The 16,031-nt window shown below is 49.1% G+C and overlaps 5 non-coding genes and 1 pseudogene across 5 annotated transcripts; all 6 read right to left on the bottom strand.

The window, feature by feature from the left end:
• Nucleotides 1-317: 317 nt before the first annotated feature.
• On the bottom strand, nucleotides 318-508 carry LOC131739124 (U2 spliceosomal RNA). Its single transcript, XR_009330291.1, has one exon. It is a non-coding gene; the product is annotated as a U2 spliceosomal RNA (small nuclear RNA).
• Nucleotides 509-1,106: 598 nt separating this feature from the next.
• On the bottom strand, nucleotides 1,107-1,297 carry LOC131738316 (U2 spliceosomal RNA). Its single transcript, XR_009329880.1, has one exon. It is a non-coding gene; the product is annotated as a U2 spliceosomal RNA (small nuclear RNA).
• Nucleotides 1,298-1,891: 594 nt separating this feature from the next.
• LOC131739125 (U2 spliceosomal RNA) lies at nucleotides 1,892-2,082 on the bottom strand. The gene has a single exon (XR_009330292.1). It is a non-coding gene; the product is annotated as a U2 spliceosomal RNA (small nuclear RNA).
• A 7,491-nt stretch (nucleotides 2,083-9,573) lies between these two features.
• On the bottom strand, nucleotides 9,574-9,764 carry LOC131739126 (U2 spliceosomal RNA). The gene has a single exon (XR_009330293.1). It is a non-coding gene; the product is annotated as a U2 spliceosomal RNA (small nuclear RNA).
• Nucleotides 9,765-13,877: 4,113 nt separating this feature from the next.
• On the bottom strand, nucleotides 13,878-14,068 carry LOC131739127 (U2 spliceosomal RNA). Its single transcript, XR_009330294.1, has one exon. It is a non-coding gene; the product is annotated as a U2 spliceosomal RNA (small nuclear RNA).
• A 598-nt stretch (nucleotides 14,069-14,666) lies between these two features.
• On the bottom strand, nucleotides 14,667-14,821 carry LOC131738829 (U2 spliceosomal RNA; annotated as a pseudogene).
• Nucleotides 14,822-16,031: the final 1,210 nt, after the last annotated feature.

Here is a 16,031-nt window from a genome sequence, read left to right on the forward strand (position 1 = left end):
ATGGCTGGCTAAGAAGGACCTGGCATAGGGACATGTTCCACCACACTTGTCTGGTTAGCTGCATGCTCCCAGGAAACAAACTGCTGCTGTCTACATCATCACCACATGTGAATAAAAGAAAGAAAGACAGCAAGAAAGAAAGAGAGAAAGAAAGAGAGAAAGAGAGAAAGAAAGAGAGAAAGAAAGAAAGAGAGAAAGAAAAAAAAAGAAGTAAAACGGCGGGAAAACTTGCATCAACACTGGCACTCTCCCTCCAGCAGGGGTAGACAAAATGCTCACAGGAGAGATCCAGATCTGACTTTGACCAACGTTAGAGAAAGGTGTGCACCGTTCCCGGAGGTACTGCAATACCGGGCCGATGCGTGGAGTGGACGGAGCAAGCCCCTGTTCCATCTCCCGATTCCAAAAATCAATTTAATATATGGTCCCCTGATAGGGGACGTATCAGATATTAAACTGATAAGAACAGATACTACACTTGATCTTAGCCAAAAGGCCGAGAAGCGATGGCGACTTGGCCCATGCCCGGGGCCCCCCAGCCCGGACGGCACAGGGGGATTCAAAGGTGGGTGCAAAATTTCAAGCACAAGCAGACCCCAAAAAAACGGGCTGCTGCTTCCAGAGGGGAAATGTGCAATTTAAGCAGGAGAAAACAAAACAAAGCAAAAACACACACATAACACCAAAAACAAATCATAAACTGGCGGAGTGCGTCTTACAAATAGTCATGCCAAGCTGCTATGCTGTGCAAGGTGCCTTGGGTAACTACAACTGTGCCTCACTGGCTGGCTGGCTTGCTAAGAAGGTCCTGGCATAGGGACATGTTCCACCACACTTGTCTGGTTAGCTGCATGCTCCCAGGAAACAACCTGCTGCTGTCTACATCATCACCACATGTGAATAAAAGAAAGAAAGACAGCAAGAAAGAAAGAGAGAAAGAAAGAGAGAAAGAGAGAAAGAAAGAGAGAAAGAAAGAAAGAGAGAAAGAAATAAAAAGAAGTAAAACGGCGGGAAAACTTGCATCAACACTGGCACTCTCCCTCCAGCAGGGGTAGACAAAATGCTCACAGGAGAGATCCAGATCTGACTTTGACCAACGTTAGAGAAAGGTGTGGACCGTTCCCGGAGGTACTGCAATACCAGGCCGATGCGTGGAGTGGACGGAGCAAGCCCCTGTTCCATCTCCCTATTCCAAAAATCAATTTAATATATGGTCCCCTGATAGGGGACGTATCAGATATTAAACTGATAAGAACAGATACTACACTTGATCTTAGCCAAAAGGCCGAGAAGCGATGGCGACTTGGCCCTTGCCCGGGGCCCCCCAGCCCGGACGGCACAGGGGGATTCAAAGGTGGGTGCAAAATTTCAAGCACAAGCAGACCCCAAAAAAACGGGCTGCTGCTTCCAGAGGGGAAATGTGCAATTTAAGCAGGAGAAAACAAAACAAAGCAAAAACACACACATAACACCAAAAACAAAACATAAACTGGCGGAGTGCGTCTTACAAATAGTCATGCCAAGCTGCTATGCTGTGCAAGGTGCCTTGGGTAACTACAACTGTGCCTCGCTGGCTGGCTGGCTTGCTAAGAAGGTCCTGGCATAGGGACATGTTCCACCACACTTGTCTGGTTAGCTGCATGCTCCCAGGAAACAACCTGCTGCTGTCTACATCATCACCACATGTGAATAAAAGAAAGAAAGACAGCAAGAAAGAAAGAGAGAAAGAGAGAAAGAGAGAAAGAAAGAGAGAAAGAAAGAAAGAGAGAAAGAAAAAAAAAGAAGTAAAACGGCGGGAAAACTTGCATCAACACTGGCACTCTCCCTCCAGCAGGGGTAGACAAAATGCTCACAGGAGAGATCCAGATCTGACTTTGACCAACGTTAGAGAAAGGTGTGCACCGTTCCCGGAGGTACTGCAATACCGGGCCGATGCGTGGAGTGGACGGAGCAAGCCCCTGTTCCATCTCCCGATTCCAAAAATCAATTTAATATATGGTCCCCTGATAGGGGACGTATCAGATATTAAACTGATAAGAACAGATACTACACTTGATCTTAGCCAAAAGGCCGAGAAGCGATGGCGAATTGGCCCTTGCCCGGGGCCCCCCAGCCCGGACGGCACAGGGGGATTCAAAGGTGGGTGCAAAATTCCAAGCACAAGCAGACCCCCAAAAAACGGGCTGCTGCTTCCAGAGGGGAAATGTGCAATTTAAGCAGGAGGAAACAAAACAAAGCAAAAACACACACATAACACCAAAAACAAAACATAAACTGGCGGAGTGCGTCTTACAAATAGTCATGCCAAGCTGCTATGCTGTGCAAGGTGCCTTGGGTAACTACAACTGTGCCTCGCTGGCTGGCTGGCTTGCTAAGAAGGTCCTGGCATAGGGACATGTTCCACCACACTTGTCTGGTTAGCTGCATGCTCCCAGGAAACAACCTGCTGCTGTCTACATCATCACCACATGTGAATAAAAGAAAGAAAGACAGCAAGAAAGAAAGAGAGAAAGAAAGAGAGAAAGAGAGAAAGAAAGAGAGAAAGAGATTTTACATTTTTTACATTTACACCCATTCGTTTTTTTCATTCATTTTACATTTCTTTTAAAGATGACATTCATGCATACAGACATACATTTTGTTTTAAAAGCATTTAAAATACATTTAAAAACACCAAGACAATTGTGCTTTGTACATGGTTAAAACAGACACAGATTAAAATCAACATGAAAAAAACCTGTGCTGCTTTAAAAGTGACTGGAAAAAAAGAACCATCTATAAAAAACCAGTGTTTGTGAGGGCCGGGGAGTGCTCTCTAAAAAAGTTCAAAAGTGAACATAAAACTAGATCTAAAACAGGGACAGGGGAAAAGGGACAGTGTATAGAACAGTGAGTTAAAATTCTAAAATTTTAAAACACTTAAAATGTAACTTTTAATAGTTTACATTAAAAATCTTAAAGATACATAAAACAAAACAAAACAAAATCAAATAAAACATTCAACGTAAATCAAATAAAAGTCCATAAAACTGAAACAAAAAGACTACATAAAACCAGGGCACTGTTGAAAAAACGGTCATGCCAGCTAAAAAGGGCGGAATGCTGGCATGACAAAATAAATAAAAGGCTTAGCGGTGCCCCGTAGTCCCGCTCCTAGGAGCTAGCGGTTCCAGTTTTTTCCTTTATTCCATCTTCACGTCCTGAAGTCCGGCGATCCTCCACTCCGCGCAGGCCTTGTCCTTCCCGAGGGTCCGGATGTCCAGAATTACAAAGTCCTTGATAAGAGTTTGTGCCCTTCTGGTCGTGGTGATAGTGTCTAGCTCCTGCTTGTGATAGACACAGACGTTACGGCCTTCCCACAGGATCTGCTTGACAACATTGATGACACGCCAAACGCACTTAGCTGTGCTGGTATCGATTCCTCCCGCAGGCCCATAGAGCACAGTCTCAGTGGTCATCTTGGCCGTGTCAGCAAACCTGTTTAGGAAGACAGAGACAGAGAGCCAGACACTGCCAGCCACATCACACTCCCAGAAGATATGGGCTGGTGTTTCTCTCTTGCGGCACTTTGCATAGGGGCATGTTTCTACTTGGGCTAGTCCCCTCCTGAACATGAACGCTCGAGTGGGGAGTGCACTGTGGACGGTGTTCCATGCTATATCCTTCTGGACATTACTGAGGCAGCTGTGAGACACATTCTCCCAGATTTTTTGGCTTTGGGTGAGGGAGAAAGTAGCTACTTTTTCAATTTCCTGGGAACCGGCAAGATATTTAGTTACAGCCTTGTATTCCCAGGAGGCCAATTTTGCTTTATCTAAGCCCAATTTATATATAGTGTCCCTTAAGGTTCTATAATACAATGGGGGGTCCCAGGAGTACGGCACGGTGTTATCAATAGTGCAGAGGCCCAAGGCCCTGATACAGGTGGTAAAATAGAAACGATTCATGTAACATACCTTCCTGTCCAGGGCCTGGATGTTCTTGATAGTTTGCGTGAGCCCCTGCACTCGGGTGAGCTGCACAACGTCCGGGACCCCCTTACCTCCCTTCTTGTCGGCTTTACTCAGGGTGGCTCGCTTTACCCTCTCCATCTTGCTGCCCCAGATAAAGCGGTGGATAATGCGGTCCACCACTTTTTTGGTGGTCCTGTCTGGGGGAAAGATTTTTCCTACATAAGAGAGGATGGGGAACAGTATAGACTTGGTTATTAATACTCTACCCGTCATTGTTAAGGATCTTGTGCTCCATCCGCCAATCTTTTTACGGACCTGGTTAATGGCCGCCGTCCAGCTCTGGGCCCCCGAGCTATTGTTCTCGAAAATGAGGCCCAGAATCTTGATTTTGTCCTTTTTGACAGGGTACATGTCCGACAGTTCCCTATCTACCTGCCAATTTTTAGACACGTAGACTTCGCTCTTGGACTTATTAATCACTGCCCCGGTCGCCGTGCAGTACTTCTCAAGGATATTACTAATCCGAGGTACCGACGATGTGTTGGTGCAAATGAGTGACACATCGTCCATATATGCTGTTGTTTTGACCTGGACCCCGTTGGATCCAGGCAGCTGGAAACCAGTTATATTGGTATCCCTACGAATTGCCTGCAGGAGGGCTTCAATGCACACGACATATAGCAGTGGGGATAGTGGGCAACCCTGTCTGACCCCTGACTGGATAGATATTTTACCAGTCAGGTGCCTGTTCACCAAGACTCGGGTCCAGTCCAGGAGCGAATTTCATCTGGTCCATCACTTTGTACATATATTCATGGCTTACCCTATCGAACGCCTTCTCCTGGTCAAGGTTGAACAGGCAGAGGGGATGGTTCCGTTCTCTAGAATAAGCCAGAATGTCCCTTGTTAACATTAAAATATCCGTGATGGACCTCCCTGGGACGCCACAAGCCTGGTCGGGGCCAATGACCAAAGGGAGGTGTACTTGTAGCCGGAGCATCAGAGCTTTGGCTAGTATCTTGTAATCCACGCAAAGGAGGCTGATTGGGCGCCAATTCCGTAGATCTTTAACTTCCCCTTTCTTATGAAGGAGAGTAATTACACTCTCCCGCATAGAAGGGCCCAACCGCTTCTCCCTGTAGACCGCTCTGTAGACCTCCGCTAAATGGACTTTTAGCATGTCCCAAAAAAGATGGTAATACTCACCCGGGATGCCATCTGGACCTGGCGTCTTACCGGTGTTCATGGTCTTAACCGCCTGGGTGAGCTCCTCCAGCGTGAGTTCTGGGTCCTTCTCCTCCTCCTCGTCGTCCCGCACTGAGTCAGGCTCCAACTGGCTCAGGAACCACTCTATCAGGGTGTCATCTGTAGCTTTGATGTTATATAGGTCCCTATAGAAGTTCTCTACCACTTTTTTCACTCCCTCACTATCCTCTACTATCCTCCCCCTGCTGTCGAGCATGGAGGACATCAAGTGCCGCTTCTCCCTCGTTTTCTGGAAGAAGAAGCGAGTACACTTTTCGTCTTCCTCCATTTTTTGCACTTTTGCATTGTGCATGACCTTTCGTTGTTCCTCCCTACAAAGCACTGAAAGATCTAGCTTGGTCTGGGCTATCTCGTCGCTTACAGGGAACCCCCGAAGCTGAAGCAGGCTCAGATGCTGGAGGGCAGCATTCAGGTGTTTATATTTGGCCCTCCTTTCTTTTGCTTTCCTCTTGCCTGCTGCTATGAAATAACCCTTAGTTCTGATTTTGACCATCTCCCACCACTCTATAGGGGAGTTGAATAGGTCACGCAAAGTGGTCCACTCAACAAGCCTGCTCTTATAGGCTGCAGCTATGGAGGGGTCATCGAGTAAGGAGGTGTTTAATTTCCAAACCCCTGACCCCATCTGGGAGGTCTGAGGGACCTGCAATGTTACCTGCAGGAGCCTATGGTCAGAGAAGAAGACGGCCTGGGTGTCTACTGCCGTCTTCGTAAGGGAGCTGGTATGCAGGACGAGATCTATACGGGAGAAGGAGGTCCCAGATGAGCTCACCCAGGTAAAGGGAGGCACCAGGTCCTTACCTGCATCACACAGGGAGAAATCAGATATTACGGAGGACAAAACTCTACTAGAGCGGTCGTTGCGTGGCCTGCTCCGGTCTACGTCCCTCAGAGCACAATTGAAGTCACCTGACACGATGACGGGTACGTTCCCCAGCAGGAGTGGACGCAGCTGTGGAAAAAATTGAACTCTTTCGTTTTGGTTAGTGGGTGCGTAGACATTGACCAGTCTGAGGGGAGTGTTGTTGTATGTCACATCCACGCTCAGAATTCTACCAGGTTCTACCTCCCTGCTGCTGCGGGAGGTAATAAATGGGTTTTTAAACAGGATACCTACTCCGTCGGCTCTGGCTATGTTGGAGCCCGACCAGAAGGAGTCCCCCAGGGTCCAACTCTCCTTCAGGTCCCTATAATCAGGGCTCGACGAAATACCACACTCCTGCAGAAAGATGAGATCTGCTTTCAAGTTAGCTAGATAGTTTAGTACATCAAATCTTTTTTGTGTCTCCCTGATGCTCCTGACATTAACAGACACACATATCAGGGCCATCAGGGTAGCTAACAAGAAAAGGAGTCGCTGCGTCCACCCCATAGCGACTATGATTGGGAGGTCGGGACACTCTTCCTACTCTTAGCTCTACGCTTGCTTCGAGGGGGCTTGGGCTTATTTGCAACTCCCATCACCCCTGAGAAGGTACTCACTGCTGCCTCGTCCAAGAAGGCACCGTCTTTATATGCACAGTACGTGGAGTTGTTGGGGCTATTCAACTCCCCACAAGGTAAGTCTGGTGGAACTTGCTCAGGGCCCCTCGGAACGTGTGGGTCAGCTTTGTCCTGGGGGGGGGGTTATGACAGACAGCATTCTTTGGCTGTTACCATCTGTTGAATTGGAGCTGTTAGCAGACTTCTGGCTTACCGCGTCCAGGGGTATTCCCATGTCCTCCAGTGCTGTATCTAGGAGGACCTCTAGGGGGCCCCTGGTTTTGCCCATACAAGGGAGGGGGTCAAGGATGCTTTGAAGGGAGGCCCTTCGCTTGAAGAGGGTCATTGCTACAGAGGTACTGCTGGTCAGGGAAGGTGTTGACCCCGACCTCTCCCTCGGTGCATTAGTGAACACCTCTTCTGCGAGGTGTGCTAGGGTTTGTGCCAACGACTGGGAAGGCTGGCTGGGGATGCCCTGGCTGGCTGCTACCTGCCCACTAGGCGGCAGTGTAGCCGTCCCACTCGCCTCCGTCTCTGCCTGCGAGGGCAAGACTGGGGACTTTGTGTGGACATTAGCTGGTTTTGGATCTATGGGGGCCACCTGCAACTTGCTGTCTTTGATCCTGATCTTCTTTCTTTTCCCCCCCTCGTCTCTACCCTTTCTTTTCCCCACCCTCTGCTGGTTCTTCACTCCCTTCCCCTCCTTCTCACTCTCACTTTCACTGTCGCTTTTGCTTTCCTCCCCCACGGACTCAATCATTATGGCGTCATAACGAGAGCCGAGGGGGAGTGCTGGCGCTGAGAGGGCCCTACTCAGGGGGGGGCCGCTGCTGGGTCCGGGCTCCCTCCCTGACTCGTGTTCTGCATCAGAGGAGCTACTGGAGGAGCTAGTGGAGTGGCTGTTGTACTCTCTCTCTGGGCTGGGGGAAGGGGTACTCGTAAAACGGGACATGTCTCGGGGGCGGGGGGGTGAGGGGGTGCTGGTGATGATGGTGGTGCTGGAGTCTGGGTCTTGGATACTGTTGGTGGTGATGTGGACTGATCTTTGTTACTTGCTCCCTCTTCCTGCTCAGGCCTAGGCTTGTTCATGTTTGCCTTGCTGGCTCTGGCCATGTTGGCATAGGAAGAGGGGCAGTCCTTAAACAGGTGCCCCTTCTTTCCACACAAATTGCACTGCCTCTCTTCTCTGCAGTGGCTGGTCTCGTGGGGGGCGCCGCAGTTCCTGCACTTGACTACAGTACACGCGGCCGTCAGGTGTCCTAATTCCCCACATTTCCTGCAGAGTTTTGGCATCCCATTATAGAATACCAGCCCTCTGTTGGGCCCTAACACTATGGAGTTTGGAATGTGGCGGACGCCTCCAATGCCCGATGGATCAACATTAAGGCGTACCAGCCACTTTCTGGCTCCTGTCCAAACCCCATCTTCATCTGTAATTTTCCTCCCTTCTGATGACACCCTCCCATAGCGGTTAAGCCATGTTGTAATATCATAGTCGCTAACAGCCTCATTGAAAAATTGGACAGTAACAACTTTCATTTCTCTGTCTGTCAGTGCATCCACACAAAATTCTTTGTATGGAGCGAGATATTTATTCTCCCCCCAAAAGGACCACATTTCTTGTAACTTTTGGGGGTTCCTAAAACTGACCTCAAACACTTCCTTAAGCCCTGGCAATTTCACCAAACAATTCAAGTCAGAAGGGGAAAAACCCATACCCCTCTGAAGAATGGTCCGGCTGAACTCCAGTCTCGTCAGTCCTGGTTCCGTTTCATCTTGCTTGTTTCTTGTGAAGCGCACCGCATTGTGCCTCCTGGTTTCCTGGGTTGGCCGGAACGCCATCCTTCAGCTGGCTCCTCCGATTGGGGTGGGAGAAGCCTCTGGACGTCCGGGTTGTCTCTCTCTACGGAAAAGAGACAACGTAAGCAGCAAATCTGGGCAGTTGAAGGAACTATTACTTTAGTCCCTGAGGAGATGGTCGCCTCGCAAGAGGGACCCCCTCCCCAGGTGAACGGTGTCCTTCCCTGGCGGAGTAGGGGGCGCTGCTTGGCACCGAGACCACGTAGGAAGAATCGTGGCTGTGACGCCTCCTCGGGGTCCGGGGCCGCCCTCTGCTCCTCCCAGATGGCGCCCTCTGCTGGGCGCCTGCTGCTCTCTCGGTCTGGATCTCGATTACAATCAAGGGCTGGGGATGAGGTCGTCTAGGTCATCAAAGGGTCCTCAAAGGTCGTCTGGATGGTAGGTCCTCCTTCTCTCGAACTCCAGGAACGTCTGGAAAAGCCGGAACCGCCTGAAAAAGAAAAAAACGGGAACCGCCTGAAAAAGAAAAAAACTGCTCTCAACAGTCAACAAAATCTTGAAAGACCCTCGGCCTGGATTGGGCAAGCCAAAACCAGACTGAGCATTAGTCTTCCAAAAAGTTGCCGAGCTGAAGAAAGCCAGTCAAAAATAAAAAAAATTCTGTTCCTCCTCACCCGAACAAACCTCTCACAGACCCTCGGAGGGAGCGGGCAATGCCACTACCCTCTAAGCCTTAGTCTTAGAAAGATTTATTCGAACTGAAGAGAAGCCAGAGTATATGGCTGGCTAAGAAGGACCTGGCATAGGGACATGTTCCACCACACTTGTCTGGTTAGCTGCATGCTCCCAGGAAACAAACTGCTGCTGTCTACATCATCATCACATGTGAATAAAAGAAAGAAAGACAGCAAGAAAGAAAGAGAGAAAGAAAGAGAAAGAAAGAAAGAGAGAAAGAAAAAAAAGAAGTAAAACGGCGGGAAAACTTGCATCAACACTGGCACTCTCCCTCCAGCAGGGGTAGACAAAATGCTCACAGGAGAGATCCAGATCTGACTTTGACCAACGTTAGAGAAAGGTGTGCACCGTTCCCGGAGGTACTGCAATACCGGGCCGATGCGTGGAGTGGACGGAGCAAGCCCCTGTTCCATCTCCCGATTCCAAAAATCAATTTAATATATGGTCCCCTGATAGGGGACGTATCAGATATTAAACTGATAAGAACAGATACTACACTTGATCTTAGCCAAAAGGCCGAGAAGCGATGGCGACTTGGCCCTTGCCCGGGGCCCCCCAGCCCAGACGGCACAGGGGGATTCAAAGGTGGGTGCAAAATTCCAAGCACAAGCAGACCCCCAAAAAACGGGCTGCTGCTTCCAGAGGGGAAATGTGCAATTTAAGCAGGAGGAAACAAAACAAAGCAAAAACACACACATAACACCAAAAACAAAACATAAACTGGCGGAGTGCGTCTTACAAATAGTCATGCCAAGCTGCTATGCTGTGCAAGGTGCCTTGGGTAACTACAACTGTGCCTCGCTGGCTGGCTGGCTTGCTAAGAAGGTCCTGGCATAGGGACATGTTCCACCACACTTGTCTGGTTAGCTGCATGCTCCCAGGAAACAACCTGCTGCTGTCTACATCATCACCACATGTGAATAAAAGAAAGAAAGACAGCAAGAAAGAAAGAGAGAAAGAAAGAGAGAAAGAGAGAAAGAAAGAGAGAAAGAAAGAAAGAGAGAAAGAAAAAAAAAGAAGTAAAACGGCGGGAAAACTTGCATCAACACTGGCACTCTCCCTCCAGCAGGGGTAGACAAAATGCTCACAGGAGAGATCCAGATCTGACTTTGACCAACGTTAGAGAAAGGTGTGCACCGTTCCACGTCGTTGCGTGGCCTGCTCCGGTCTACGTCCCTCAGAGCACAATTGAAGTCACCTGACACGATGACGGGTACGTTCCCCAGCAGGAGTGGACGCAGCTGTGGAAAAAATTGAACTCTTTCGTTTTGGTTAGTGGGTGCGTAGACATTGACCAGTCTGAGGGGAGTGTTGTTGTATGTCACATCCACGCTCAGAATTCTACCAGGTTCTACCTCCCTGCTGCTGCGGGAGGTAATAAATGGGTTTTTAAACAGGATACCTACTCCGTCGGCTCTGGCTATGTTGGAGCCCGACCAGAAGGAGTCCCCCAGGGTCCAACTCTCCTTCAGGTCCCTATAATCAGGGCTCGACGAAATACCACACTCCTGCAGAAAGATGAGATCTGCTTTCAAGTTAGCTAGATAGTTTAGTACATCAAATCTTTTTTGTGTCTCCCTGATGCTCCTGACATTAACAGACACACATATCAGGGCCATCAGGGTAGCTAACAAGAAAAGGAGTCGCTGCGTCCACCCCATAGTGACTATGATTGGGAGGTCGGGACACTCTTCCTACTCTTAGCTCTACGCTTGCTTCGAGGGGGCTTGGGCTTATTTGCAACTCCCATCACCCCTGAGAAGGTACTCACTGCTGCCTCGTCCAAGAAGGCACCGTCTTTATATGCACAGTACGTGGAGTTGTTGGGGCTATTCAACTCCCCACAAGGTAAGTCTGGTGGAACTTGCTCAGGGCCCCTCGGAACGTGTGGGTCAGCTTTGTCCTGGGGGGGGTTATGACAGACAGCATTCTTTGGCTGTTACCGTCTGTTGAATTGGAGCTGTTAGCAGACTTCTGGCTTACCGCGTCCAGGGGTATTCCCATGTCCTCCAGTGCTGTATCTAGGAGGACCTCTAGGGGGCCCCTGGTTTTGCCCATACAAGGGAGGGGGTCAAGGATGCTTTGAAGGGAGGCCCTTCGCTTGAAGAGGGTCATTGCTACAGAGGTACTGCTGGTCAGGGAAGGTGTTGACCCCGACCTCTCCCTCGGTGCATTAGTGAACACCTCTTCTGCGAGGTGTGCTAGGGTTTGTGCCAACGACTGGGAAGGCTGGCTGGGGATGCCCTGGCTGGCTGCTACCTGCCCACTAGGCGGCAGTGTAGCCGTCCCACTCGCCTCCGTCTCTGCCTGCGAGGGCAAGACTGGGGACTTTGTGTGGACATTAGCTGGTTTTGGATCTATGGGGGCCACCTGCAACTTGCTGTCTTTGATCCTGATCTTCTTTCTTTTCCCCCCCTCGTCTCTACCCTTTCTTTTCCCCACCCTCTGCTGGTTCTTCACTCCCTTCCCCTCCTTCTCACTCTCACTTTCACTGTCGCTTTTGCTTTCCTCCCCCACGGACTCAATCCTTATGGCGTCATAACGAGAGCCGAGGGGGAGTGCTGGCGCTGAGAGGGCCCTACTCAGGGGGGGGGGCGCTGCTGGGTCCGGGCTCCCTCCCTGCCTCGTGTTCTGCATCAGAGGAGCTACTGGAGGAGCTAGTGGAGTGGCTGTTGTACTCTCTCTCTGGGCTGGGGGAAGGGGTCCTCGTAAAACGGGACATGTCTCGGGGGCGGGGGGGTGAGGGGGTGCTGGTGATGATGGTGGTGCTGGAGTCTGGGTCTTGGATACTGTTGGTGGTGATGTGGACTGATCTTTGTTACTTGCTCCCTCTTCCTGCTCAGGCCTAGGCTTGTTCATGTTTGCCTTGCTGGCTCTGGCCATGTTGGCATAGGAAGAGGGGCAGTCCTTAAACAGGTGCCCCTTCTTTCCACACAAATTGCACTGCCTCTCTTCTCTGCAGTGGCTGGTCTCGTGGGGGGCGCCGCAGTTCCTGCACTTGACTACAGTACACGCGGCCGTCAGGTGTCCTAATTCCCCACATTTCCTGCAGAGTTTTGGCATCCCATTATAGAATACCAGCCCTCTGTTGGGCCCTAACACTATGGAGTTTGGAATGTGGCGGACGCCTCCAATGCCCGATGGATCAACATTAAGGCGTACCAGCCACTTTCTGGCTCCTGTCCAAACCCCATCTTCATCTGTAATTTTCCTCCCTTCTGATGACACCCTCCCATAGCGGTTAAGCCATGTTGTAATATCATAGTCGCTAACAGCCTCATTGAAAAATTGGACAGTAACAACTTTCATTTCTCTGTCTGTCAGTGCATCCACACAAAATTCTTTGTATGGAGCGAGATATTTATTCTCCCCCCAAAAGGACCACATTTCTTGTAACTTTTGGGGGTTCCTAAAACTGACCTCAAACACTTCCTTAAGCCCTGGCAATTTCACCAAACAATTCAAGTCAGAAGGGGAAAAACCCATACCCCTCTGAAGAATGGTCCGGCTGAACTCCAGTCTCGTCAGTCCTGGTTCCGTTTCATCTTGCTTGTTTCTTGTGAAGCGCACCGCATTGTGCCTCCTGGTTTCCTGGGTTGGCCGGAACACCATCCTTCAGCTGGCTCCTCCGATTGGGGTGGGAGAAGCCTCTGGACGTCCGGGTTGTCTCTCTCTACGGAAAAGAGACAACGTAAGCAGCAAATCTGGGCAGTTGAAGGAACTATTACTTTAGTCCCTGAGGAGATGGTCGCCTCGCAAGAGGGACCCCCTCCCCAGGTGAACGGTGTCCTTCCCTGGCGGAGTAGGGGGCGCTGCTTGGCACCGAGACCACGTAGGAAGAATCGTGGCTGTGACACCTCCTCGGGGTCCGGGGCCGCCCTCTGCTCCTCCCAGATGGCGCCCTCTGCTGGGCGCCTGCTGCTCTCTCGGTCTGGATCTCGATTACAATCAAGGGCTGGGGATGAGGTCGTCTAGGTCATCAAAGGGTCCTCAAAGGTCGTCTGGATGGTAGGTCCTCCTTCTCTCTAACTCCAGGAACGTCTGGAAAAGCCGGAACCGCCTGAAAAAGAAAAAAACGGGAACCGCCTGAAAAAGAAAAAACTACTCTCAACAGTCAACAAAATCTTGAAAGACCCTCAGCCTGGATTGGGCAAGCCAAAACCAGACTGAGCATTAGTCTTCCAAAAAGTTGCCGAGCTGAAGAAAGCCAGTCAAAAATAAAAAAAATTCTGTTCCTCCTCACCCGAACAAACCTCTCACAGACCCTCGGAGGGAGCGGGCAATGCCACTACCCTCTAAACCTTAGTCTTAGAAAGATTTATTCGAACTGAAGAGAAGCCAGAGTATATGGCTGGCTAAGAAGGACCTGGCATAGGGACATGTTCCACCACACTTGTCTGGTTAGCTGCATGCTCCCAGGAAACAAACTGCTGCTGTCTACATCATCATCACATGTGAATAAAAGAAAGAAAGACAGCAAGAAAGAAAGAGAGAAAGAAAGAGAAAGAAAGAAAGAGAGAAAGAAAAAAAAGAAGTAAAACGGCGGGAAAACTTGCATCAACACTGGCACTCTCCCTCCAGCAGGGGTAGACAAAATGCTCACAGGAGAGATCCAGATCTGACTTTGACCAACGTTAGAGAAAGGTGTGCACCGTTCCCGGAGGTACTGCAATACCGGGCCGATGCGTGGAGTGGACGGAGCAAGCCCCTGTTCCATCTCCCGATTCCAAAAATCAATTTAATATATGGTCCCCTGATAGGGGACGTATCAGATATTAAACTGATAAGAACAGATACTACACTTGATCTTAGCCAAAAGGCCGAGAAGCGATGGCGACTTGGCCCTTGCCCGGGGCCCCCCAGCCCGGACGGCACAGGGGGATTCAAAGGTGGGTGCAAAATTTCAAGCACAAGCAGACCCCAAAAAAACGGGCTGCTGCTTCCAGAGGGGAAATGTGCAATTTAAGCAGGAGAAAACAAAACAAAGCAAAAACACACACATAACACCAAAAACAAAACATAAACTGGCGGAGTGCGTCTTACAAATAGTCATGCCAAGCTACTATGCTGTGCAAGGTGCCTTGGGTAACTACAACTGTGCCTCGCTGGCTGGCTGGCTTGCTAAGAAGGTCCAGGCATAGGGACATGCTCCACCACACTTGTCTGGTTAGCTGCATGCTCCCAGGAAACAACCTGCTGCTGTCTACATCATCACCACATGTGAATAAAAGAAAGAAAGACAGCAAGAAAGAAAGAGAGAAAGAAAGAGAGAAAGAGAGAAAGAAAGAGAGAAAGAAAGAAAGAGAGAAAGAAAAAAAAAGAAGTAAAACGGCGGGAAAACTTGCATCAACACTGGCACTCTCCCTCCAGCAGGGGTAGACAAAATGCTCACAGGAGAGATCCAGATCTGACTTTGACCAACGTTAGAGAAAGGTGTGCACCGTTCCCGGAGGTACTGCAATACCGGGCCGATGCGTGGAGTGGACGGAGCAAGACCCTGTTCCATCTCCCGATTCCAAAAATCAATTTAATATATGGTCCCCTGATAGGGGACGTATCAGATATTAATACTCTTTTATTGAGATTTTACATTTTTTACATTTACACCCATTCGTTTTTTTCATTCATTTTACATTTCTTTTAAAGATGACATTCATGCATACAGACATACATTTTGTTTTAAAAGCATTTAAAATACATTTAAAAACACCAAGACAATTGTGCTTTGTACATGGTTAAAACAGACACAGATTAAAATCAACATGAAAAAAACCTGTGCTGCTTTAAAAGTGACTGGAAAAAAAGAACCATCTATAAAAAACCAGTGTTTGTGAGGGCCGGGGAGTGCTCTCTAAAAAAGTTCAAAAGTGAACATAAAACTAGATCTAAAACAGGGACAGGGGAAAAGGGACAGTGTATAGAACAGTGAGTTAAAATTCTAAAATTTTAAAACACTTAAAATGTAACTTTTAATAGTTTACATTAAAAATCTTAAAGATACATAAAACAAAACAAAACAAAATCAAATAAAACATTCAACGTAAATCAAATAAAAGTCAATAAAACTGAAACAAAAAGACTACATAAAACCAGGGCACCGTTGAAAAAACGGTCATGCCAGCTAAAAAGGGCGGAATGCTGGCATGACAAAATAAATAAAAGGCTTAGCGGTGCCCCGTAGTCCCGCTCCTAGGAGCTAGCGGTTCCAGTTTTTTCCTTTATTCCATCTTCACGTCCTGAAGTCCGGCGATCCTCCACTCCGCGCAGGCCTTGTCCTTCCCGAGGGTCCGGATGTCCAGAATTACAAAGTCCTTGATAAGAGTTTGTGCCCTTCTGGTCGTGGTGATAGTGTCTAGCTCCTGCTTGTGATAGACACAGACGTTACAGCCTTCCCACAGGATCTGCTTGACAACATTGATGACACGCCAAACGCACTTAGCTGTGCTGGTATCGATTCCTCCCGCAGGCCCATAGAGCACAGTCTCAGCGGTCATCTTGGCCGTGTCAGCAAACCTGTTTAGGAAGACAGAGACAGAGAGCCAGACACTGCCAGCCACATCACACTCCCAGAAGATATGGGCTGGTGTTTCTCTCTTTCGGCACTTTGCATAGGGGCATGTTTCTACTTGGGCTAGTCCCCTCCTGAACATGAACGCTCGAGTGGGGAGTGCACTGTGGACGGTGTTCCATGCTATATCCTTCTGGACATTACTGAGGCAGCTGTGAGACACATTCTCCCAGATTTTTTGGCTTTGGGTGAGGGAGAAAGTAGCTACTTTTTCAATTTCCTGGGAA

This window comes from Acipenser ruthenus, chromosome 10 (genome assembly GCF_902713425.1).
Source record: "Acipenser ruthenus chromosome 10, fAciRut3.2 maternal haplotype, whole genome shotgun sequence".
Lineage (NCBI taxonomy): Eukaryota > Metazoa > Chordata > Actinopteri > Acipenseriformes > Acipenseridae > Acipenser > Acipenser ruthenus.